Genomic DNA, 27,800 nt, shown 5'->3' on the forward strand with positions numbered 1-27,800 from the left:
GTATGAAGGTCGCTGATGGATAGTTTGTGCCATGGTCTTTTTAGACGACGAGTCGGTGCAGTTTTGTGCCTAGTTTTGTTGACTAGAATGGACAGTTTAATAAGGTAATGGTCTGTCCATCCCATTGGTAAGGGTGTCTATGATTTAAGTTCTTCAATGTTTGTGAATACTGGGTCTAGAATGTGACCAGCTAGGTGCGTTGGAGTTAGAATGAGAGAATTAAGTTGCAGGGCAGAGAGATCAGCAAGAAGATTTTTGATCGTGTCGTCATTTAGCAGGTCAAAGTGAAGGTTGAGATCGCCTAGAATGGTAAAGTTTGAGTTTTTTGTTACTAGAGAGTTTGCTGTTTCAAGGAGAGCCTTAATGAATTTTGAAGCGGGGCCAGGTGGGCGATAGATGTAGAGGCCCGACACAGTGAAGTTGGGATTTATTGTGATTTTAAAATATGCACTTTCACAGTCGGGCAGTTCTTCCTTGGCGAATGAACATGAAAACAATTTCTTATAAATTATGGCGATACCTCCTCCTCTTCCATCCCTATTAATGGTCGACATAAGGTAGTCGTCTGGTAGCGTGAGGTTAGGTATGACAGAGGTGCAATCTGGACATTATTGGACTGATTAGGTCTACAATTTTAGCCTTCAATTTTCCTACTATTGTATTTATTAGTGCTTCGAGATTGGTGTCAGACAAGTTCATACTTCCCTCATTATTACTGCCCTCATTGTTAGTTTCTTCCAAGCCCTGGTTGCTTGCACTATTAGTATTAGTGGCTTTGGAGTTATTGGGTGGATTAGTGTGAGATTTCGTTTTTACAGACTTTCCCCCACGCCTCCCCTGAGTCTTTCTGCACTTCCTCACTGGTCTTTGTGTAGAAGGGACCTCTACTAGCTCTTCTACTGCTGAGTCTTCCTCCGATGTGACAAGCAGGTCCGCGGGCTTCTCAGAGTGGACCTGTGCCTGTACTGCCATGCTAGGGCCCTCTATACTGTGTGTGGCATGTTCTAAGGTGCCTTCTAGACCTTCTGCAGTCCCATTAGACACGATATCCATGACAGGGGGAAGACTTTTGCTGCCTAGTGAGGCCCTGCATTCATTGTTGATTTGCGTAACTTTTTTTACCAGAAAGTTGTCCATGGTGCGTGGGCCCGATGTCGCTGGGTCCATAGTAATTGTGGGCATCTTAGCAGGTAACAAGAAGGCTATATTATCTCAATCTCAAGCAACAGTTACCCTACAGCACAAGAATGAAATGGATTAAATTATGAGCTATTCAAAGTCTTACTTGAAAGTTCTATGTCCTTGGAACCAGGGTCCGTGGCCCGTCCCGTCCTCTTCCGGCCACTGAGGGCCAAAGAGGGCCCGCCCTTTGCCCGGGCTTAGCCCGGCGTCCCGCTCGCGTCCCGCTGCGCGAGAGGCGATCCTTAATAAGGGGGTGTTGCTGGCAGGGGGCGTGGTGTCCAGGGGGCGTGGCGTCGATTCGTGCACGGCGCTATGGCTCCTGGGCAATGCAGTCCCTAGCGCTTACTCCGCTTCCCCCAGGCTCCTCGTCGCTCCTGATGGCCCCGGTCTTTTCAATGCGGGAAAGAAGACACAGTCAGCCCCTCGCTCCCCACGCGAAGCGGCACCCGCGAAGCGGGTGCTGCAAGAAGTGGCGTGGCGTGGCGTGGCGTGGCGTGGGGTAGCGGTAATCCCTCAAGGGAGAGACTAAAGAGCAAAGCAGGTTCCACAAACCACAAGTCCTGCACCAACAACCGCAGGTATGCACTCAGTTTTTCTCCCGCCGGTATAGCAGAGACCCCGGTCTTTTACACCTGGCCGGGCGGGGGGCGTGGTGTCCAGGGGGCGTGGCGTCGATTCGTGCACTGCGCTATGGCTCCTGGGCAATGCAGTCCCTGCGCTTACTCCGCTTCCTCCAGGCTCCTCGTCGCTCCTGATGGCCCCGGCCTTTTCAATGCGGGAAAGAAGACACAGTCAGCCCCTTGCTCCCCACGCGAAGCGGCACCCGCGAAGCGGGTGCTGCAAACGTGGCGTGGCGTGGGGTAGCGGTATCCCTCAAGGGAGAGACTAAAGGGCAAAGCAGGTTCCACAAACCACGAGTCCCGCACCAACAACCGCAGGTATGCACTCAGTTTGTCTCCCATGATAGTATATTAGTCTTTGGAAAATATGATGTGGAACATGATGCGAGTGGAGGTTTTGAGCAGGCTGGATGACTTTAACTTGACAGTCAGAATGGAGAAAAGCGAGTTCAGGAGAGAGTCCAGGGCCTATTGTGGGCACACGATCTCAGCTAGTGGTGTGATGCCTAAAGAGGATTTTAGTTGTAGCCCTTCGCATGCTGCATTCGCCTACAAACAAGGAAGAACTAATGCATTTTCTAGGAATGGTCGAATATTATGGTAAATTTGTACAAGGCTTTGCATGTTTATGTTTTCACATGAGAACATTACTTCGGAAGGGGAGAGAGTTTGTAATGAATCGGGTATGTGAGTAAGAGTTTTGCAGCCTGAAGAAGAGGTTGAGTAATGATCCCAAATTAAGAAGCTTTGACTCAAGGAACAAGTCAATCTTGATAACGGATGCGAGTATTAAGGGATTAGGTGCTGTGTTGCTGCAGAATAATCAAGGCCAGGATGATGTGATTCTGTTTTTCTCTAGGAGCTTGAAAGGAGCAGAACTGCGCTACTTGGTGATAGAAAGGGAGAGTTTAACAGTACATTGCTCTGTGAAGAAGTTCAAGAATGTGTAGTGGGGCAGTACTTTTGAAGTGAGGACAGATCACAAGTCTTTATGCAAGGTTTTCAAAAAGAAAGGTATTGATGAGGTTTCTAGAAGGATCCCCAAATGGGTGGTGGCTCTTCAAGAGTATGATTTGGAAATCAAGTATTTACCAAGAATGGAGAACAAAGTAGCAGATGCTTTATCACTTTTGGAGGTTGTGTATGAGAAGAATCTTTCTGATGGCGGTGAAGAGAATGAGGAGATACCTTGCGAGATAGGTTGAGGTAGCATCATGGAGGAAAAGTGACTTGATGCCCCTGCCTATGATCAAGGTATTGTTAGAGTGATGCATTGGGTGAAGAAAGGTTGGCGAACCAAACCTTAAAGAGATGAGGTATCTCTTAAGCTTTGGCATGTTAAGGATAAAGTGTCAGAGAAACAAGGTATTTTGTTCATGGGCACAATATTGGTTCCCTCACTATCCCTCATTGAGGAATTGATCTACTTAGCGCATGTATGTCATCCAGAGATGTTTAAAAAACAAAGTAGAGACTGAGGTTGACATACTGGTGGCCAGGAATGGATGTACATGTTGAAAGGAACATCAGTGATTGTGTTCAATGTGAGTTGAGTGAGAAAGTATCCAAGCCCAAGGTACAATCCATGGTGATAAGAGAACGCCCAAATGGTCTGTGAAAAAAAGTTGGCCTGGATGTAGCAGGGCCTTTTTGCACTTCAGGGAGTAATTTGTATATTATAGTTCTGGTTGATTTGTTTTCCAGGTGGCCAGAAATATCTATTACACAAGGAATAGAAACAAAACATGTGATATGATTTTTGAAAGAGCTAATTGGTAGGGAGGGCATTCCTGACATCATCCTTACAGATAATGGTCTACAGCTGGTTTCTAGAGAGATGGAACAGTTTTTCGGTGAGCATGGGATTTGGCACCAGAAATGCTCACTATGTCATTCAGAGAGCAATGGCATGGTGGAACGTTGTAATCGTGTGCAGAAAGAAACCATAGACATGGTCACTAGTGCTGGCTTGGATTGGATAAAAAAAGTCATCAAGGACCTGGAGGTGTACAGGGTATCGCCCCTTGCTGTTACTAAGAAAACCCCTTTTGAACTATTGAAGGGAAGATGAGCCAACACTTCAGTAGCACCTATGTAGGTCAATGATATGCAATCTGGTTGTGATGGAGATAAAAAGGGATGTGATTGGAGGATGGCAGAGGCAATGAAAATTGAGGCTCATTAAGAACATTTTGATTTAAGGAAGTGTGTTTTAATAGAATGGAGGTCAAGGTGGGAAACTGGGTATTGGTTAAAAAAAATGTATGAGAGGAAGTTCTGCTGTTTTTCATAAACTAATGGAGGTGATCAAGGTCTTCAAAAACACAGTCAAAACCGATGACAATTGAATATGGAGTTTTACTCAGAGAAGCTAAAGTCCAGGCCAGCCTGTTGAGTTACGGGGCTCCAAGGAACAGTTATGGTCTAGGGACCCAATCAAAAGTGTAAGTGATGATATCCGTAAAGGTGCTTTGGGACTTGGTCCTGCAGGTAGGTCTCTTTAGTCTTAGGAGGTCTGTGAGAAAAACTACAACGCCCGCTTATTTCAGGGAATACATAAATTAATGATGTTTATGAGGGGTAGTGGGGTTGGTTGGTAACTTACATTTCATCTCATATGTGTTCCCCTACATGTTTCTGAGCATTCAAATTGTGACTTTATACTGTTCTTTGAAAATATGCATCTTTTCAGTGAAATGAAATAATTCTGTAAAAATATGCATCCTGTTACTAGCTAGTACTTTTGTGTTAGTCTTTGTGAGGAAGGGGGATGTGTGGCATCTTAGGTGATGTTCCGATTGTCACGGGAATAGAATAACATGATGTCAAGGACAATGTTTATGAGTGCGAAGACAAGTTATCAGGCGGACAGTGTGGAGCGACTGATGGATGGGATTCTTCTAAAGAATAAACCTTACTACCAACTACTCCTGGCTCCTGCTTGTTCGTGAAAGGTTGCCTTCCTGCATTATGCCTGATAATATGGTGTACCAGTAGTGTGTTTTTGATGGATGCATCCATAATCGATCCAGCATCCATCATCTGTTAAGTAGCTTCCATCAATAAAAGTAGAATGCTCACAGTTCAAGCAATATACACCATCCACTGTGTCAATCTTGACGTTTTTTTTTAAATGATAGCAAAAAAAAAACATGATTGTGAACATCCATACTAAGGGGCCAATTCCGATTCGGTAAACTAATCCGTACGACGAATCGAATCCATAGCCCTTTCCGTACGAATCATACAATTCCATCCGAATCGGGTAGAACGATTCAAATGAAAAATATACGACCGAAACGTTGCGAACCGTACGAAAAGTAAGGGAAAATCCATACGATACGGACCCTGAAAGTGAACCGTACAAATCGTAAACATGCTGTACGACCCAACAAGTACAATCCAGACGGGGAATCAGAATGCGATTTGTACGGAAAACGTCGCGTATGAGCTGCGATTTGTACGGAAAACGTGGCGTATGAGCGACCACACAATCAAATACAAGATGAACCCACACTGAACGAAGCGCACGCGAACCCCGTAAAAACGTCGCTTATGAGCGACCCAGACAATCAAAAACGAGACAAACCCACACTGAACGAAGCGCACGCGAACCCCGTAAAAACGTCGCGTATGAGCGAGCCACAAAATCAAATACGAGACGAACTCACACTGAACGAAGCGCACGTGAACCCCCGTAAAACAGCACAAGGAGGTTGAAACGACTCGTACCGTGAGAACGTCGCTTTGTACACACAAATAAACAGAATCAAATACAAGTAAACGAGCCATACTGAACCACGCGGACACTGTAAAACAGTACAAGGATGGTGAAAACGACTCACACAACACCACAAAACACGTTTCCAGTGTACAAACCATGGAACTGAAGGTCCTGGGCAGATTCGAACAGAGGGGCTAACTCAGAACCACCCCTTATAACACACCCACCAAAAAATTCAAACTAAGCCCCACCCACATGTGGACCAATAAAAATGGCCCACACACATAAACCATGATCCTTTGCAACAGACCCAATTTGCAAGAGACACTGACAATACACCACCAACTGCACACATCTACCTTCACACATACCCCCTTCACATTCAGACCCATACACACACATCCATACACACCGTCACCCCACACCATGCCCGCACAGAAGAATCCAAAGTTCACAAAGGAGGAGATGGAGATCCTTGTAGATGAAGTCATCAGAGTCGAGCCACAGCTGTTTGGCGCATTGGTCAGACGGACCAGCATAGCTAAGAAAACCCACCTGTGGTAGAGGATAGTCAATAGGGTGAATGCTGTTGCACCCATCAGACGTACGTGAAAGGAGTGCCAGGTCAGGTGATACGATCTGGGGACGATGATCAAGCGGAAAATGGATGAAGAATACGCACAGAGCCAGTACACTGGAGGTGGTGGTCCTCGCAGACCAGTACAGTACCAGCCCTGGGAGGAGAAAGTGATGGCCCTGCTTCCACCGGTGGGAGTACATGGAATTGAAGGAGTAGTAGAGCCTGGTGAGTACACAAACAACTCATCAACATGGGGGTAATGCATCCACAACCCAAGTACAAAAAATGCCCGTACCAACCCCCAAGTGCCCACCGCCCGGAACTACATCCAAAAACAACGCTAATGCCACTAACATATGTATGCCCCATTGAGAAAGCAAGGCCATGCTATGCTCCATGCTACAGGAAGCACAGGCCCAAAAATGGACATCCTGTATGCTGGGAGGGTGGGTGTCACAAAATGCATTGTAGAACTCCAAATCAGACCCAATTGCATGGATCTCTGCAGAGGGGGGGCAAGGGGGGCTCTTGCCCCCCCCCGGATCGCCAGTGCATCTGGTGTGGGACCAGTCAGGGCCGGCCCTAGTCCATCATGCTTTTGAAATGGTGCCATTGTTCCAGGTTGCAGCACCCTCCATTGAGTGGGAAGGGTGCAAGGGGGTGGTCGAGAAGGGTGCAAGGCGGAGGGCGAGAAGGGTGCAAGGCAGAGGGTGAGATGGGTGCAAGGCAGAGGGCGAGAAGGGTGCAAGGCAAAGGGGAGAAGGATGCAAGGTGGAAGGGAGAAGGGTGCAAGGTAGAGAAGGGTACATGGAAGAGGGGAGAAGGGGCAAGGGGAGAAGGGTGCAAGGCAGAGAAGGGTGCAAGGCAAAGGGGGATATGGGTTCAAGGTGGATAAGGGTGCAAGGCGGAGAGGAAGAAGGGTGCAAGGTAGAGAAGGGTGCAAGGCAGTGAGAAGAAGGGTCAAGGGGGAGAAGGGTGCAAGGCAGAGAAGGGTGCAAGGCAAAGGGGGATATGGGTTCAAGGTGGATAAGGGTACAAGGCGGAGGGGGGAAAGGGTGAAAGGTGGAGGGGGAGCAGGGTACAAAGGGAGGGGGAGAAGTATGCAAGGCAGTGGAGAGAAGGGTGCAAGGGGGATGGTGATGAAGTTAAAAATGTGCCCACCCCTAGAAACATTTCTGTGGACGCCAATGCCCAATTGCCCTTATCCCATATGGCCCAGGTACATTCCCATGCACCATGCTCAATGCACAGGGAATGGGAAAGTACTGGCAAGATAGCTGACACTGGGCCCTGGTGTAGGCAGCACAAGGCCCTCCTGTGACCAGTGCAAACACAAACACCAGGACAACAAGGTCAGATATCTTGGACAGGAACTCATAACCACTGTCATGGCAGCATGCTCCATGGGGGGACAGCTACACCACGTGGGAGGCCCTGTGCCAACTCAGACTCCAACTACCTGCACGGCCTGTCACACACACCCCTTACACAAACATACCCTCCGGGAACAGGCAATGGAGTGCCCCACTGTCACAATGGACATGTAACACAACAAAACCAATACAGATCTGCTGAAGCATCCAAGCAAAAAATGCACGGAGCAGATTCACAAGCCCCTTGCGCCTCTTTCACGCTGCCGTTGCGTCACCTTTGTGACGCAGCGGCGGCACAAAAGTAGAACAATGGTGCTGGGTATTTACAAGATGACGCATCTGGGAGATGTGTCATGTTCTTAAGCCCTGTGCCAGAAGTAGGTGTTCTGGCGCAGGGGGGGAATAGGGGGCATTCTAGCGCAGGAACGCCTCTCAAAAGTGGCTGAGTGAAATCTACACAATTTCACTCAGTCACTTTTAAGCCCATGCTGCGTCAAAACCCTGCGCATGCTCTAAGCAGGTGTAAGGATTGACGCAGCATTGTGCCGATAGGGCCCCACAGAGCATTGCTGGAGCTGCTATTGTGCTGACGACGCAACTCCAGCAATGCGCCACTTCTACCGCACAGTTGCGTGACAAAGCTGTGCCATTTTTCCCCCATGGTGCTCTGCATTGTAAATGTGTCGCATCCATGCTTGCGGAACTGTGGTGCACAATGACTGGCGAATCCCTGCTGATATGCAGGGATGTGCCAGTTATTGTAAATATGCCCCCACCTGTCAATGACTCTGGAGCATATATCAATCTGACCTCACAACATACACATCCACAAGTGAACATTGAGGACAATCCAAAGCATAGACAACTACCAGGTGGAACAGTGCCAACTACAATGTGTATGAAAAATGGATGTTGCATTACATGGCATTAACATTGTCTGTCTCTCACACCCACAAGGCAATGTGAGGAATTTACCCCCAAAATTGGGGGAGATGATTCACAGTCCCAGGCTCCGCAGGACCCTGATCCCACCGACAGCAATGCCTCTCACCACTCCACGGATGACCCCAACCAACTTGGCACCTCTGGTGTCCAAACCCGTGCAGCACCTGGATCAGGAACATCTGCACCAACCACCACCATTCCTGCCACATCCCAGCAGACATCTAGGAGCCCTGCCCACAGTGAACAACTGAGCCAGTCTGACAATGAGGGACAAGTTACGCCGGGCACCCAGGAGGTGGCAGACAACACCACCACTGCCATCCCTCAGGGGTCCCGTCAACCCGATGTGCCCACAATGGCAGGCCAGGCTCGTGTGGGCAGGGGTGGTGGGTGTGGCGGCAGGCGGAGGCAAGAACCTGACCAGCCAGCTGTAGGGCCCGGTATGTTTGAACTACGCAATATCATGGAGGCATACCGGCGGGACACCAGGGAGATCAGCCAGGTAGTGGGGACCCTCACAGAGATCAAAAACCTGCAGGCCGAGCAACACCCCAGTCAACAAGAACACCAAGGACGGATGGAAGCAAGACTAGTTGAGCTCCTGGTGGTGCAAAGAGACATAAGCCATTCACTCCGTCGGATCACAGACAACATGGAGCACCCTCCCTGTGTCATCAGGCAAGACAGTTCTAGGCGAAGATCGCCATCAGGGACAGGGATGGAGGAGGAAGAGGAGTCGTTCGAATGAGCATCCCATGCATTGTCAAGCCCTGCATATGAGGGTCCCCCAAGGAAGGTGTGTTGTCCATGGAAAAGACAGTGAGAGGCAGCGGGCCATGCGCATCTCCCAGGTCACCAGGTCTGGCACCTGGAATTTGTGTGCAACAGCATCACCTCATTGACTGTCCTACTCTGCCACATGGACTTGCTTGTTGCAGTCTGATCATTAATCCCAAGCACCGTGGCCTGGACTCAGGTGACTCCAACTGCAAGGAATCACATCTCCCTCTGTGAACTTTGGATTCTCTGGAATATTGTACAGCACCTATCACTTACTCACGATTCACGCACCTGACAGATAATTAAACAAAATAATCACAAGGAAAATTGATGTTGCAGTCATTTAGGATGAGTCAACAACATACGTGTGGGGACATGTCAAAGTATGCCTGAGTGTGGAACAAACTCAAGCCATCCATACACTGGGATCTGAGTCCGGTTGAGGACACACATAGGTCACAATGTATCATTAAATACATACATGGAGCATAAAACTCACACGTGATGGTTTCAAGCTGCTGAGGGGGGGCTTAATATTATTATTATTATTATTATGTTTCGTATATAGCGCCTGAATCGACCCCCGAAAGGGGTATCTCCGCGCTTGCCTTGGGAACCCGTCCTGGCTTTTCCCTGTGAGATAGCCCCTACAGGGCATCCCCAAGGTGAAAGCCAGGCATCCCGCCGCGGGGGGGCCGTTGTGGAGATTAAGCAAGCTTAATGCCCAGAGTTGCAGAGTGTGAACCCATGATTAGGTCAGGCACCGAAGCGAGAATTATCGAGTCCATGGACATTTGAGCTCAAGACCCTGCCGCGTCGGGAATTGAACCCTGGTCCCGGGTCTGACCTCTGCTTCAGGGTCTGCCTGCTCTAACCAGTGAGCCACACTTCTCCACATACTGACATACTGCTTGGACAGACAGGTTTGGAAGAGTATCATGAAGGCGTAGAGTTCATGGGTCATGTGGAGGTGCCCGGAAGGGAGTCTCATGTCTGTTTGGCGAGGAGGGAGAACTATCTCCTGCATGCAGTTGTTCCGTGGATGTGATGAATGGTGGCCAGGGCAAGGTTGGCTGGACGGAGTTTGGGCAATGGGGTGTTGGATGAGAGACGTCTAAGGTCGGTTTTGGGTCTGGGCCGTGGAGTGCCTCCTGAGTGTGGCTGAGTAGTCTGTAGCTGATCCTGCAGTGAGCCATTGTAGGTATCTCAGGTGGACGGTGATGTGGCAGTGGCGGGGATGTTGAGGATGAGGTGTGCGGATGCACCCCGGATGTGTTTAAGTCCTCCTGGAGTTTGGCTGTTGTTCCTGCATAGAGTGCGTTGCTGTAGTTGACCCGGCGGGTGTTGTGGACCTGGGTGCCTGTCTGTCTTGCCTTGGAGTGGATCTATCTGTGGATCATTTGCAGCATGCGGAGGGTATTACAGCATGAAGTAGAGATGGTGTTGAGTTGCATGGTCATTGTGAGCGAGGAGTCTACGATGAACACCTGCTTGGCCACTAGGTGCTGGTGCGATGCCCAGGCCGGTGGTACACAAGGATTTGTCCTAGCCATAAGGGAACAATCCTCAGATGATGACTTCAGTCTTGTCCAAGTCCAGCCTCAGGTGGCTGATGTTCATCCATTCATCCATTCATCAACGGACCTCATGCCTTCTTGAATGTTAGATCTGGGAGTGGCTGGGTCTTTGGTGAGGGTGAGGAGCAGCTGGGTGTCAATGGCATAGGACATGATGATGAGGTTGTGTCCGCATGTGATAGTGGAGAAGGGGGCCATGGAGACATTGAAGATCATCATGCTGAGAGATGAGCCCTGGGGCATGGGCCAAAAGACCCCAGTGTACTACCTGGTGAAGGGAGGAGGCGGACTCCCTGGGCCTAAACCACTGTACCTATGTAATGTGTTATTTTCTATGAAATGTTATTAATCAATTAAGGTGTTTATATCACATGTTTCACTGCTAAACTCCCTTTTTTACAAATTGTGTTTGAATATTTGATGTGTATTGTTTATAATTTTAATAAATATATATATATATATATATATATATATATATATATATATATATATATATATATATATATATATATATATATATATATATATATATATATATATATATATATATATATATATCATGTTTGGAATTTAACCCCGTAATGAATTTAATTAATTAGATGGAAATGTGCACCACAGTAGTCTGTATTAGTCTGTCGTTCAGTTCTATGATTTTATGTGTGTCACGTGATGTATCACATGACACCAGTGCACTTTAAATGTTGTTTGTCAATTGCAAACTTTATTCGTGACCAAGCCTGCTGGGTCAGGCGAAACGCGTTGAAAGCGGCGAAGATAGAAAATAAAAAGAAGTTTTCGCCACATTGTTGTCTTCTCCTCTCCAGACTATGTGCTGAGGTTGAGCCCGAAACCATCTTTCCTAGACAACCAATTGCTCTTTTTGCTCTTTTTCTTAGCTTTTGTCAACGTAGTTTTCACTAGCATTTGCTTAAATGATTTTGCCTTACAAAATGTTATAAGGGGTCTGTTAGTTAGTGAGGGACCTAGAATTGGGTCATTGGGTCATTCTTAATAATGTGCCAATGAGGTGACAAGATTTTCCTCACTGATCCATGCAGTTTATTATAACTGGTGATTAACCTGCACTCATTTTCAGCTTTATTCTTCAGCTTTATTCTTCATCTTATTCCTATTTTTGAAGAGGACCTCTTCTCTAGTTTTCTGTCTGACTTTCAAGAAGGATGTATTTAAACAGTTGTCACTATACCCTCTATACCCTATATATATATTTTATTTTTTTAAATTGTGGTGCTGGTCAGTATATTGAGGCTTCTTCCTTTTTCTTATCAAGGGTTATGTTTAACCTGTATTCTCGACAGTTCAGTTGTTGCCTAGGAATTTTTCTATTACATGTACATTTACCCTGTCCTAGGAACTCCATTTGGAATCAGGGGGTCCCTGTTACTTTAATCCCATGAGCTTGGTGGTGTCTTTGCTGCTGACGGGAGTTCAGAACCTGAGGGCGTGGGTGTATGTCCCGCGGATAATAGCGCTGTCTGACTCAGTGTGGCGAGGCTGTCGTGTATGTCCACAAGCTTGCAGTGGTAGAATGTTGTGAGGAATTCCCTTGGCCTTGCAAGTGTGGGATGTCTTTTGGATGGAGAGCTGGGGTTAGATAGTTCACTCACGATGCCGATGAGCTCCTTGATGTCGTGTGTCTTGGTGCCTGGGCCCTACCTGAAAGATGTCCTCTTGTCCGTGCTGATGATATGGTGATGTCTGTGTGTGGCGGTATTCAGGGCTGAAAGATAACTGATGGGTGTTTGTTGTGCAAGGTTTTCACAAGAGTCCGGCTAGATCTGTATGAGTCCAGTAGGTCTGCCTTGTCCCAGGTGGCTTAACTGTTGTTGTGCTTTACAGGAAAGTCCGCCAATGTGACAAGAGTGTTGGATCCATTGCGTGAAGTTGCAGGGTGTGGTGGTGGTGTTGGTTGGAGTGTCCTAGGCGAGGGTACCACACAGCTCGTCTGTGTTGACCATGATTCAAGCTTGCGAAGCTTCTTAATCTTGTCCCCCCCTCTCTCATTCATGGGTATAGAATCAATTACAAAATAGGACAGACTGCTAGCATTTCTATCATGAAATTTTTCGAAATGCCGGGCGACCGGATAGGATCTATCTGCATTCTTTATCGCCTTCAGATGTTGTAACACCCGTTGATGAACTGGCTTAATCGTGCTTCCTACATACTGCAGGTTGCAGTCACATTTCAAAACATAGATTGCATAATCTGTCTTGCAGTCATATTGTCCTTTAATCTTCTTGGTTCTATTGGAGAGAACTGGTTGATATGTACTTACATTTTTCCCATGCTCACAAGCTTTACACTTATTACATTTCAGAAAAACATCTTTCCTAGACAACCAATTGCTCTTTTTGCTCTTTTTCTTAGCTTTTGTCAACGTAGTTTTCACTAGCATTTGCTTAAATGATTTTGCCTTACAAAATGTTATAAGGGGTCTGTTAGTTAGTGAGGGACCTAGAATTGGGTCATTCTTAATAATGTGCCAATGAGGTGACAAGATTTTCCTCACTGATCCATGCAGTTTATTATAACTGGTGATTAACCTGCACTCATTTTCAGCTTTATTCTTCATCTTATTCCTATTTTTGAAGAGGACCTCTTCTCTAGTTTTCTGTCTGACTTTCAAGAAGGATGTATTTAAACAGTTGTCACTATACCCTCTATACCCTATATATATATTTTATTTTTTTAAATTGTGGTGCTGGTCAGTATATTGAGGCTTCTTCCTTTTTCTTATCAAGGGTTATGTTTAACCTGTATTCTCGACAGTTCAGTTGTTGCCTAGGAATTTTTCTATTACATGTACATTTACCCTGTCCTAGGAACTCCATTTGGAATCAGGGGGTCCCTGTTACTTTAATCCCATGAGCTTGGTGGTGTCTTTGCTGCTGACGGGAGTTCAGAACCTGAGGGCGTGGGTGTATGTCCCGCGGATAATAGCGCTGTCTGACTCAGTGTGGCGAGGCTGTCGTGTATGTCCACAAGCTTGCAGTGGTAGAATGTTGTGAGGAATTCCCTTGGCCTTGCAAGTGTGGGATGTCTTTTGGATGGAGAGCTGGGGTTAGATAGTTCACTCACGATGCCGATGAGCTCCTTGATGACGTGTGTCTTGGTGCCGAGGCCCTACCTGAAAGATGTCCTCTTGTCCGTGCTGATGATATGGTGATGTCTGTGTGTGGCGGTATTCAGGGCGGAAAGATAACTGATGGGTGTTTGTTGTGCAAGGTTTTCACAAGAGTCCGGCTAGATCTGTATGAGTGCAGTAGCTCTGCCTTGTCCCAGGTGGCTTAACTGTTGTTGTGCTTTACAGGAAAGTCCGCCAATGTGACAAGAGTGTTGGATCCATTGCGTGAAGTTGCAGGGTGTGGTGGTGGTGTTGGTTGGAGTGTCCTAGGCGAGGGTACCACACAGCTCGTCTGTGTTGACTTAGATCAAGCATCTTCGGGGGGGGTCTGTGGCATAGTGTGGGGCAGTGTGATGCTTGTCGGAGAAATCTGAAGTACAGTTGCTTGACAATGCTGAGAGTGTCCTCGGTGTTTTATGTGAATCTGAGAGTGTACTGAATGAATTGCAATTCATCCTCCTGGATTGTTGGTGCGGTCCCTGTGGGTGATCTTGTATCCGTCTGTGATGGCAATGTTAAAGTTGTGTGCTGAGGATGCGTTCAACCAGGTTACTGTAATGAAGGTGGTGTGTGGGGTTGTTGTGTTGAGGCGGTAACAGAGTACAATGGCGTGCTGGTGGACAGAGCGGGTGTGGAGTAGAGGCACATGACCTGGTTGTACCGACATGGTCGGGTAGGCGGGTCAGCGCGGTGTAGGCAGTAGGAGTTGCAGACCCAGCATGCAAAGCTGTCGTGTGTGCGCTTAGGGTTGCCTGATAGCAGGTGGTTGATTTTCCGGTGTTTATTGCTTGGAGGGTGGCTGGAGTCTGCTGTGTTACGTGGGTCATGCAAGGACCAGAGGGTCTTGCACTGTGCACGTTGCAGGCGCTGACGGGCGCTGACTGTCCAGCCTTTGGCACGGAGTTGTTGCAACAGTGGCACAGACAACCTGCTGCCTGCATTAAGAATGGGTGGAGGGAGGGAGGAGCATCTGGGAGGCATGTGGGATACAGAATCAGGGCACTAGGTGGGGCGGTGCCACAGGGGAGGCAGCAGCAGAAATGCGTGAACATCTGAGGGCGGAAGGGGTGAGAAACTAGGCCAAAACAAGCACAAAAAGACAAGGAGAATAGAAAGGCACAGTGTAACAGGTGTATGGAAAGGAAGTGTGTCTGGTTTTCTGAAGCGCACTGATATTGCACAGACTTTTTAAGAATTGTACATATTTTAATTGATGCAATTTTAAGCTGGTGTAATTATAGTTCGCTCGAGTGCAAGATTAATTTAGCACCGAGGCGTGCTTCACTCACCCCCTCATCCCGGCGTGGCCGATTGCGGGCTGACGACGCGGGACAGGGGCGCCATCTTGGAGGGAGGAAGGGTTGGCGGTCCAGTGGCAGGACGCCTCCCGCCCTCCCAGATACTTAAGGAGCTGCATTTGTAAGGCTCGCTGTACTCGCTTACTCTCCCCTGAGGCGGAAAGCCGGGGGTCCTACTTGCTATCCCTTTTCTGAAGCGCGCTGATATTGCACAGACTTTTTAAGAATTGTACATATTTTAATTGATGCAATTTTAAGCTGGTGTAATTATAGTTCGCTCAAGTGCAAGATTAATTTAGCACCGAGGCGTGCTTCACTCACCCCCTCATCCCGGCGTGGCCGATTGCAGGCTGACGACGCGGGACAGGGGCGCCATCTTGGAGGGAGGAAGGGTTGGCGGTCCAGTGGCAGGACGCCTCCCGCCCTCCCAGATACTTAAGGAGCTGCATTTGTAAGGCTCGCTGTACTCGCTTACTCTCCCCTGAGGCGGAAAGCCGGGGGTCCTACTTGCTATCCCTTTTCTGAAGCGCGCTGATATTGCACAGACTTTTTAAGAATTGTACATATTTTAATTGATGCAATTTTAAGCTGGTGTAATTATAGTTCGCTCGAGTGCAAGATTAATTAAGCACCGAGGCGTGCTTCACTCACCCCCTCATCCCGGCGTGGCCGATTGCGGGCTGACGACGCGGGACAGGGGCGCCATCTTGGAGGGAGGAAGGGTTGGCGGTCCAGTGGCAGGACGCCTCCCGCCCTCCCAGATACTTAAGGAGCTGCATTTGTAAGGCTCGCTGTACTCGCTTACTCTCCCCTGAGGCGGAAAGCCGGGGGTCCTACTTGCTATCCCTTTTCTGAAGCGCGCTGATATTGCACAGACTTTTTAAGAATTGTACATATTTTAATTGATGCAATTTTAAGCTGGTGTAATTATAGTTCGCTCGAGTGCAAGATTAATTTAGCACCGAGGCGTGCTTCACTCACCCCCTCATCCCGGCGTGGCCGATTGCGGGCTGACGACGCGGGACAGGGGCGCCATCTTGGAGGGAGGAAGGGTTGGCGGTCCAGTGGCAGGACGCCTCCCGCCCTCCCAGATACTTAAGGAGCTGCATTTGTAAGGCTCGCTGTAGTCGCTTACTCTCCCCTGAGGCGGAAAGCCGGGGGTCCTACTTGCTATCCCTTTTCTGAAGCGCGCTGATATTGCACAGACTTTTTAAGAATTGTACATATTTTAATTGATGCAATTTTAAGCTGGTGTAATTATAGTTCGCTCGAGTGCAAGATTAATTTAGCACCGAGGCGTGCTTCACTCACCCCCTCATCCCGGCGTGGCCGATTGCGGGCTGACGACACGGGACAGGGGCGCCATCTTGGAGGGAGGAAGGGTTGGCGGTCCAGTGGCAGGACGCCTCCCACCCTCCTCGGCAGGATATAAAATAATGGGGTCATTCCATCCGCGCAGCGGGCGGGCACAGCGGGCGCGCCGGCGGCGCGCCGAAGGCGTGCCAAAGGCGTGCCCGTCTGCGCCCGTCCGCGCCAGACACGGGCCTAGGGCCACCCCCCCTGGTCAGAACGCCCACGCAAGCCTCATCTCATACCCGCGCTCGGCATTGACCGATCTACGCCCGCAAATCTCGGAAAATTGTACAAGGTACAGCCCTGACTCCCTGCTATCTAAAACTGTATTGCACTGTAAACATTGTCAAATGTCTACTCCCCTATTAAATAAAAGAGCAGGTAGCGAAAACGTGAACCAAACAAACCAAATGTTCACGATAGCTCTGATTAACGTGCGCTCATTACCCAAACACAGGCAAGAGGTAGCCGATGTACTCACCGATAGGAACATAGACATAATGTTCCTGACGGAGACTTGGCTGGATAAAGCCTCTGACCCAGACCTCGTAAAAGCCGTTCCACATGGATACAAATGCTACAGACTAGATAGAACTGGCAAAAGAGGTGGTGGGGTTGCAATAATTGCCCGTGACCTTTTTAAAATTCGCACCACTGCCATACCCTCAAAGGCATGTGAGGCGCTTCAATTCGATATTTATCTCTCCCCCTCATACAATTTCAAAGGTATATTACTTTATAGAAGACCAGAAACCCGGGCAGACTTCCTGACAGAAATACTCACCATCCTAGAAACTTCAGGCACTGACAACTCGATAACTCTGCTAGGTGACTTTAATTTCCATTTGGAACGTGGCGAAGACAAGGACACCATATCATTGCAATCTGAAATGGAGGTCTTTGGTCTATCTCAGCTGGTGAAAGGACCCACTCATAATGCAGGCCATACCTTAGATGGTATTTTCACTAACTTGGAAAATATATCAGTGTCTGATGTCTTGCCAATGGCTTGGTCCGATCATTATTTGGTTTTGGCAACCATTCAAATCAACAAAACCACAACCGCCTCTATATCTCCCTCACGAGAATTGTTCAAGGTCTGGAAAGACATCAGTATCCCCTGCTTTAAGGAGGCGCTACTGAACTCCACTCCCAAATGGGCAACTGATCCAGATACCGTTATTGAACAATATCACACATGGGTAGGCCAGGCGGCTAACAAACTGGTACCTGAAAAAAGAATGTCCAGAAACAGAAGTTCCCCCTCAGCCCCTTGGTATACTGAAGAGCTTAAAAAATTGAAACAGCAATGCAGAAATAAAGAAAGAATCTGGAGGAAAGAGTATGATAACGAGGACAAGATAGTGTACAAGGAACTCTTAACTCAATATAAACTTCTAATTATAGAGACTAAAAAGAAGTTTTATACTGAGCAAATCGAAAGCGCAAAAAACTCGAACAAAAAGCTTTTCGAAATAACTAAACATCTCGCGGGATGTGCCCCAGGCCTCAATCCTCCTTGCTCCCAAGAGTTCTGCGATTCATTAGCAGCATTCTTCTTCACCAAAGTAAATGACATATTTTCAGCATTTAACCAAGGCGAAGATCAATGGATCAGGAAAACAAATACCCCTCCTCCAAGTAATACTCTTTCTTGCTTCGCAGAGGTAACAGATGACAATATTCAGGACATTGTGAAAACAATTAAATCCGGATCAGCTCTGGATCCCTGCCCTTTAAACACTCTTCGGTCATTAATAGACGCCGTAATCCCAGCTATTACTCAAATGACCAATCTCATGTTCCGCACAGGAATCTTCCCTAACCAGTTGAAAAAAACCTTACTCAAACCACTCCTGAAGAAACCAGGCTTGGATAAAGCAGAACTTAAAAATTATAGGCCTATAGCGAACCTACCCTTTATCGCCAAGGTAATTGAAAAAGCCATGAACATTCAACTTGCGGGATTCATCGAGCAACACCATCTGCTCGATGAAACACAATTTGGTTTCCGTAAGTTTCATGGAACGGAAACAGCCCTCATTAAGGCAGCGGATGACATCCGATTAATCAGAGACCAAGGTGGAACTGCATTATTGGTGCTCTTAGATTTATCAGCTGCCTTCGACACGGTTGACCATAAGATCTTAGTCAACCGTGTCGAAATGATGGGCGTGCAAGGCCTAGCAAAAGACTTAATAGCGTCTTTTCTAGCAGAGAGATCCCAGGCAGTCATACTGGGCCAATATGAATCTGCTGAACTATCACTGCCATGTGGGGTACCTCAAGGTTCATCCCTTAGTCCGACACTATTTAATATCTATGTGTCGGACCTCGCTAACACCATCAAAGCGCACGGGATGAACCTTACCTCATATGCGGATGATACTCAGCTGATATTGGCTGTCAGAAATGATGGGGAATCAGTGGCGGAAAATTTCAAGACAGGTATGCTGGCCATTGGAAAATGGATGTCAGCAAACTGCTTGAAATTAAATTCCGACAAAACCGAGGTGGTCACCTTTGGCCACCTCAGCCCTAGTTGGTCCCCCACTTGGTGGCCATCATCTTTCGGAGCTGTACCTGAACCAGTTACGAAAGTGAGAAACTTGGGTGTCATCTTCGATGATAACCTAAATTTCATGGCTCACGCCAATCAGACGGCCTCCAATGCCTTCTACAAGCTACGATTGGTAAGGAAGATTCTTCCTTTTCTTCCTACCAATGTGGGAAAGACATTGGTTAGCGCAATGGTCCTATCAGCGTTGGATTACTGCAATGGCTTGTTTGCAAATGCCCAAGTTAAGACAATTAAGAAACTGCAAACAATCCAAAACGCAGCAGCCAGACTTCTCCTCAACATTCCCAAATTCAAACCAATATCCGAATCCTTGAGGAGTCTCCACTGGCTACCTGTTAGGAACCGAATCAAATTCAAGACGTTATGTATCGTCTACAAGGCACTACACCATCAAGCGCCTCAATTCCTGTGCGACCATCTCGTCCCGTACATTCCCACCCGAATGTTACGATCTGCAGGACAGAATGACCTGGTAGTGCCACGGACTAGATTGGTCAATTGGGGAGACAGACGTTTTTTAGCTGCCGCCCCAAGATTATGGAATACGCTCCCACAAACCATAAGATCAAGCCCAAATCTATTGTCCTTCAGGAAGAAATTGAAAACCTGGCTATTCAACCTCTGAAAAACTGCAAAGATCATATAGGAGGGTAAAACAGTACAGCGCCGAGACGCCTGCGGGCAATTGTTCGCGCTTAATAAATGCAAAAAATAAATAAATAAATAAATAAATACTCATGGGTCTCTCAAAGAAAATGGATGAACAATCACAAAAAATGACGGGCACAGGATCAGGCTCCGAAAGTCCAAGCTGTGCCCAGGACACACAGCGTGTTACATGCCCGCTGTGGGTAGCAACCTGCACAAATACATACACAATCAAGTATTTCATGCACAATAGGGATCATTAGCCATGAAGAACTGCATGCATGTTGCCAAAGTACACATACACCCATATGCACAATCCTTGACAATTATGCCATAGATGACGCATGCAAAGTGGCAAGAGATCTGCGGTGACAGAGATGTGTTGAGCTCATGCTGCATGAGCCAATGTCCATGGCCAGTGCCATTGCTCTGCAGAAAATAAGTGTCATGTAATGAGTCTACCTGTACTGCTGATGAACCAATGTGCACATGACTGCCTATGACTGTCAGCACCTTGAATCCTCGGGAACGTGCGATGCTCACACGGGTCCATCTCCCAATAGCCCCTTGGTTTAAGTAGAAATTACAGACTCAAAATGATGATCAGGCGAGGGAAGCCAAGGAAGGAAACAGCAGGGAGCAAGATCTGAAACAAAGGTAAACAAGCATAAGGATTCAACATTTCTTGTCACTGAATCACGGAATACCTCAGGACCTATACTGTAACAGTAATACCTGTAAAGGAAAACAACAGCCATTGTATCCTAGTTGGGATCACAGTAATGAAAGTGCTACTGGATCTGAGGATCAAACAAGGACATTACTACACACTTACAAAGAAGGCTGTTCTATGTGTTTCCATGTATTAATCCAGCAGTTCGCAACATATCCCAAAAGGTTTTAAGAGCCACATAACTGGGGAATTTGAGCTTTCTTCAGGACGAGGTCTACAAGCCCCTGCTGTGAAAACAGAGATGAACAATCCACATGAATTCATAGCACATGGAAAGGTGATGAAACACCATAACACACCAAAGATAATGTTGTACGAGTTGCTAAAGAAATGGCCAAAATTATGATCCTGTTCCAAGGATTGTGTAACTAACACAGGGATCACCGAAGAAACATAAAAGGTAGCAGAGTATTGCTGCGATATGAAGGGGTATAACGCTCTGCAGGCTGCTTCAACGCAATTAGAGCCTTGCGGTAATCCAGAGATTCACAGTGTATGAATAAATTCCAATAAACAGAAATTCAAATGCGCTGCTGCGCATCTCACACAAAGCGGACAATCCGTCGTTCCCCTAGGGAATCAGTGAGGGTCAAGCCTTAAGAAGCTCATCCAACGAGGGAGGTAATTAGGAAAACACAAGGAAGCCCCGCAAGAACCAGTCAACCAGCTCGTCCAACTGGGCTTTCAATTGCCAAACAGAACAAGCTACTGGGCCGGAACTCAACAGAGAGTAACAAGGAGCTATGGTGCAAAAGCACCCCTACCATGACCAGGATATGCAGCACGCCACAAGAGAATCCTAGAATTAACAGCACCCGACTGGTGCCACGGATGCGTTTACATTCGCTTCCGCGCAACGTCGTTGTCATCATCAGCACCACGTTCATGGCTTCATGGGAAATGTAATTTCTCATCCACTTACCGAGAAGGCTTGCACCGCAGTGTTCTCCTCCATCGACATCAGCACTCGAGTGACACATTAGAACACACATCAAAGTCACTTTGCATACAGTCTGCTGGACACACACATTACAACACATGCAACTCAATGCTACAAGCTTGCTCACTCATACCCAGTGACTCAGAGAAGTTACGTATGAGCTGACTCAGGATATAATCCTCCATCACTTGCATCATGACCAAGCCCTTGATCCTCAACGGATGGTTGTTCCTGCTCCTCAGGCTTCAGGATGAGTGGCACTGCCTTCTCAACTGCCATGTTGTGCAGCATGCAGCACACAATGAAGATCTTACAGACCTTGTCCGGCGCATATGGGAGGGATCCGCCGGTCTTATTGAGGCACCGGAATCGGCTCCTCAGGAGGCCAAACGTCCTCTCAATTAATCACCTGATCTGCCCGTGCGCAATATTGTACCACTGATCTGTAGCTGTTCTTGGGTTGCGGAGAGGTGTCATTAGCCATGGCATGTTGGGATATCCCGAGACCCCTACATAGATACATCATGTAAATAAGTGGGTCAGGAGATGCCGTTAGAGCAAAAGATACTGAAACACACAGGACAAACAGAGTTTACCCACCAACAAGACATGTCCGCTCGTTGCGCAGCTGCAGCATCAATTGTGGCACCCTGCTAAGCCTCATGTTAATGTTAATGTTAGTATGTATTTGTTAAGCGCTCGTACGCCTGGGGGCTTCATGGCGCTGTAGGAAGGAACGAAGTGCATAGTTCACAGTAGAAAGTAAGCAGCTCAGCAATGCGCCTGAGAGAAGAGCCAGGTTTTCAGGGAGTGTCTGAAACTGAGAATGTTATCATTCAGTTTCAGATGAAGGGGGAGAGAGTTCCAGAAGCCAGCTGCAAGATGGTCAAAACAGCTGCCTCCGAGTCGTTTCCTCTTATAGGGGGGAACGATCAGAAGGGATTTGTAAATGGACCGGAGATTGCGGGAAGGGATGTATCTCTTAAACATGTCTCTGATGAATAGAGGGCCAGAGTCATGCAGAGATTTGAATAAAATGCACCCAGTTTTAAAAGCCACACGCTGCTCCACAGGCAGCCAGTGTAGCTGTTTCAAGCCAAGTCTAACAGACTGCCTCTTAGAGAGATTCAGGAGAAGTCTAGCTGCCTGATTCTGAACCAGCTGAAGGCGTTTAAGCTCTCCAGTTTGAAGCCCAAAATAAAGGCTGTTGGAAAAATCTAATCTGGACAAAACCAGGGAGATGACAATCTGTGTGAGGGCAGCCGGAGAGAAGAAGCAAGCAATTTTCTTGATTTTCTTCAACTGAAAAAAGCTAGCTGATACAACTGCTCCTACTTGTTTTTTTAGGGAGAGGTCCTCGCTGATATAGATTCCCAGGCTCTTAACCGAGGAAGACTTGGATGGAGGGGCTGAATGCATCATGTGCCGATCCTGGAAAACGTGCACAAACGTGGAAAATCAGCATGTTAGCAAGACACACCACAAGGGCATTTATTGAATGGTAATGTTTACTGTTGCGGTAGGTCTGCTCCCGTGCCTGTGGTGGCACCAAAGCCACATATGTCCCATCAATGGACCCAATGACATGTGGCATCCCTCCCAGGGCATATAAATAACCCTTGACATCTCTCAACTCTTCAGGAGTAGGACATTTGATGAATTCATCATTGTACTCCAACATGGCTGCCAAAACATCATTCAGGACACGGCTGAACATCGTCTGTGACACTCCACCAACATCACCTATGGTTAATTGAAACGTACCTGTAGCGAAAAATGTAGGGCTGCCATCACCTTTATCTTGGGGGTCAGCGCAGTAGGATACCTGTGTTGCGGTTTGAGATGTGGTGCCAGCTTGTTCCTCAACTCCTGAATCAACTGTTGAGTGAATCTGTAACATTGGATGCAGGCCCGTTCCCTCATGGTAGCCAAGTCTGGAAATGGCCTTGGTACAGGTGGTGCCCTGCAGAACATATTTGGGAATAATGAAGATTAACATCAATGGCAATGTACATAGCACATGCAAAACTGCTACTAGACACCAGGTCACTATGGAGTCTGGCGTGTGCAATACATCCCGGAAACATATGCCAGCTTGCTGGCACTTCTGCGAAAAGCCAGATACACCTGTTGATTGACAAATCAACATGACATGCCCTGAAAAGAGCTGCTGGGCCGGTCTGAGTGAACAGCCCGAGATATCACTGGAGCAAGACACGTCACCATACCAGCAGTGGAAGGATCTCATCCCATCCAGACATCTGACTGCAAGGCACACGCGCAGGTCACATGGAATGTCAAATTTACATATCAAACACATTGCAATTAAGGTGTGCACGTGACAAGGAAACAGCACAGCCATTGACACGACGCAGACATGTATGCTTGGGCAAATATGATGTCTGATGCACAGAGACCCAACAGCCATGGGAATCCACATGTGGCATGGTGTGCGTAAATGCGAAACCATTACCATCTCAACAGAGACCCATGTTAGATGCACCGACAGCAGATTCATTTTATGGAACAAAAACAGCAAGCTCAATATTACACATGACACACACCTGACATAGTCACATAGGGTCATGCTGAGCGTGACATGTCAGTTGACAAGGTGCCCCAGTCCCTGGCATCAGGAGACAGGTGCCGGTAGTGATGACTGTGCCATCCAAGTGTTGCTATGCATTTCAAAATCATGACATGTGACAAGTGCCAAGTTGATGTGTGCCAAATAGTGCCCCATCACACATGGCATGTGTCCACAGGTCATCACACATCGATTGTACAACAAGATTAGATGCCCCGTGCTACATCACTGGCTGCCACACATAGGGCCTGCACATGAAAGTATGCAATGACAAGTATTTGATAGACATCCTTGTGCGAATCGTACCCCTACATCCCTGCCGTGTGTGCGCCTCGTATCAATATTGTAATGGTGCCATATGCGAGAGTGTGAAACCCACCATACCCCTGCATTTGCATCAGCGTGTGAAATGCACCGTACCCCTGCATTCGCATCAGCATGTGAAACGCACCGTACCCCTGCATTTGCAGTACCCCTGAATTCGCTTCAGTGTGTGAAACACACCGTACCCCTGCATTAGCATCAGCGTGTGAAACGCACCGTACCCCTGCATTCGCATCAGCGTGTGAAACGCACTGTACCCCTGCATTCGCATCACTGTGTGAAATGCACCGTACCTCTACTTTCAGTGCGTGTCTGCGCATCGTATCAATATTGTAACGGTACCATACGCGAGCGCGTGAAACGCACCGTACATGTGTGTGAATCTCAAAATTACTTGGGGGACACATAGGGGACGAGTAGTAGGCCCTGAATCCATCCTGGGTGTCATGGATACTGAGTTTTGAGTAGCTATGTGTCCAACAAGTGTCCTGCAAAAGTCAGTTGGCCCAAAAAATACAATGTTGCAAAATGATTGTTGAGCTGAAGCTCAAATTTTAAACGATGCAAATGCGTGTCAGAGCCGTATGTTTAAAGGGATTGGAGGAAACGTACGATGCATACGAATCTGACTTTTCACTCTGTCCTCCTCGAACTGAAAGCCCCTCAGCAGCACTGATTTAAGGCAGCATGAACCTCTGAGAGGGCACTTGCCTGCACAACATTGGAGTGGATCACACTGCTGCTGTCTCTGCATCCTCTGGCTACCATGGCACGTAATGTGGAGAGGGCCCAGGCATTCTCAGAGGATGAGAACCAGGCCCTGCTGGACTGCCTCCTCCCATAGTTCCCGAAGCTGTATGGGAGACCGGAGGAGCAGGTGAGTGCTGACTCCACTACCTTTGACTGTGCACCTGTTGTCTGAGTGTCACAACAGGCATTGTGTCCAGGTGGGACAGACATGCAATGTGGTTTGGAGTGTTTCCCAGGGGGTGTACATGCTGATGTCTCTCATGCAGAGCATGATGTAGTTCATGTGTGTTCACTCCTCACTTGCATTCTGCTTACTGTGACATTCACTGCATAGTGAATGACACATTCAGCTGTGCCAGACCTTGGTGGCTTTATTTCCAAATGTCCTGAGGTGGAGCAGTGTCCCCCCCTGAGTGACAGGTGACTGTACTCACAGATGTTTATGACTTGAGTGAACCTGTGGTGAGATTGTACAACCTCATGGACATTGATGTGTGTGAATGTGCCTTGTCATGTGGGTGAGTGTATATGTGATGTGTTACACCACTGCTGCATGGCGTATGCAGCAGCTCTCCCCATCTGATGGGACAAGTAAGCAGTGCTGTGTGGCTGACTTGCAAAGCAAGCACAACACCTGTGACACCCCAAAGGCAAGTGGCACATGTGCAAAGTGAGGGTTGTATCCGCTGTTGTCAGTGACAGGTGAGTGATCTGTGCCAGCGTGTATCTGTCTGGTCTGGTGAGGATTCTTCAGTGGAGTGGGATATGTGACTGCATGGCTTGTGCTGTCCCACACCCTGCAGTTGCATGTGCTGCCCAGTGTTTGCCATGATCAGTGAGTGTGTTGCACCCGTTACGCCATCTGTTGGCTTTCAATGCAAAGTAGTGTATTGGGTCTTGCACACAGGCCAAATTCACATTGACAATGATGCAAGTCCTGTCAGCATCCTATGCCCTGTTCACATTATCAAAGATGTGCAAGTGTTTGTGTCTGGGACATGGAGCAGGTCTAGTGATGTTGTCTCACTGTGTCTTCCTGACAGGTAAAACCCTACGAGAAGGGGGAAATCTGGTGGGACATCGTCAGGGCCGTTAGGTCTGTGTGGGGCCCTTGCCGGCATCTGAGGAATGTGCAAAAGAGGTGGCAGGACATCCAGTGCTGGACCCGGCGTATCGTCTGGGACCAGCTTAAGTTGTCACCTCCACGCCGGCATGGTGGACACCGTCACCTGACCCCCCACATGCTCCGTGTCCTGGCGGTGGTGTTCCCAGACCTCGATGGGCAGTTGCAGGAGAGACAGCAGCAAGGAGGGGGTAGGTACATGGCTGTCTGTTGTGTTGTGTGTCGCCTGCTTTTTGAAGTGCTCTGAAGCCTGGCTACACTCCCACCGTTGGGGTGTCTGCTCAGACAGGTTATATGTGCAGTGCCTTTTCGGTTCCCCACAGTCACCTGGTGCTCTTTTTCATCCCTTTTCCTCCTTAACATGTGTCCCCTGGTCTATGTGTAATCGCATTTGCACATGTTCATCTAGGGTGCATGAAAATCAGACTGCACATTGATTTCCTCATCATGTGGGAGGGTGGTCTGTGACATGTGTTGGGACCTTGCCTGTGCCATGACCTGTGCACTGTGTTGGTGCTCCATATTTCTTGGCACTGATGATGACTCTCGACATAGGAGTGTGAGGTTTCAACTGCACACCCTTGCAGCATGCATGACCTATTTTTCTGTTCTCAGACATGATGTACATCAGTGGAAGATATGCATAGTGCCATGACGGTTGCTTATGGTACAGTCAGCTCATTCCAGACCCATTGATCAGTGTGCCCACTACAGTCCCCTGAGACACCCTGGCTTCCTAATCATGTGTGTCATCCAACACTGTGCCCATTCTATGTGGGTTCAGCATGGGTCTGACTCTGTGGCATTGGTTGCTGGCATAGTTTGCATTTTTCTTGTGTCTGCTACATGTGTCCACTGGACAGGGATACAACATTTGGCTTCTACGTACTCACAGTGGGCAGTGCCTGTATGCCTATTCACAACAATCTGTTGATGGTTGTTTGTCACAAATATGTATTGCCAGCCCCACGAGGTGAGGTTGGGTTACTTTTGGAATTGTTGCTGCACAGTTTTCGTTACCCCGATTCAGAGTTCTCACTTCTTGAGCTGTATCAATCACATAGACTGAGGTATGGGGGTGTTGTGCGGGGGAGTTATACATGGGTATGCCTAATTTAGCCTTGCCAGGTCTGACCTGTGGGTGAGAAGTGGCTGAACAATGGTTCACCATACACTGCCCCTGTGATGGTGGTCAGTGATTTCAGTTGGGGCTTTGCAGCCTATGTCATTTTGTTTCAGACATGATTCAGGCTCATACATTTTTGCCACATGTATGTAGTTCAGATGCAACGCTGTTTTGTCTTTGTGTGCAGACATTTGTGTCCACGTTTTGCCTGGGGATAACGGTGTGTCCAGAATGCAGCAATGATTTTGTTCATCACAATTGCAGGCCTATTATCTTAACCAATGTCCTGAGTTGGGGCATGCGTGCCACTCCACATTACAGCCAGTAGGTTTCATGTGCAAGCAACTGTGTCATCAGGGAATGGATGCCCATGTGAGGAGTGACATATTTCAAGTTATGTCACATAAA

The sequence above is a fragment of the Lissotriton vulgaris genome, chromosome 4_1 (genome assembly GCF_964263255.1).
Source record: "Lissotriton vulgaris chromosome 4_1, aLisVul1.2, whole genome shotgun sequence".
Lineage (NCBI taxonomy): Eukaryota > Metazoa > Chordata > Amphibia > Caudata > Salamandridae > Lissotriton > Lissotriton vulgaris.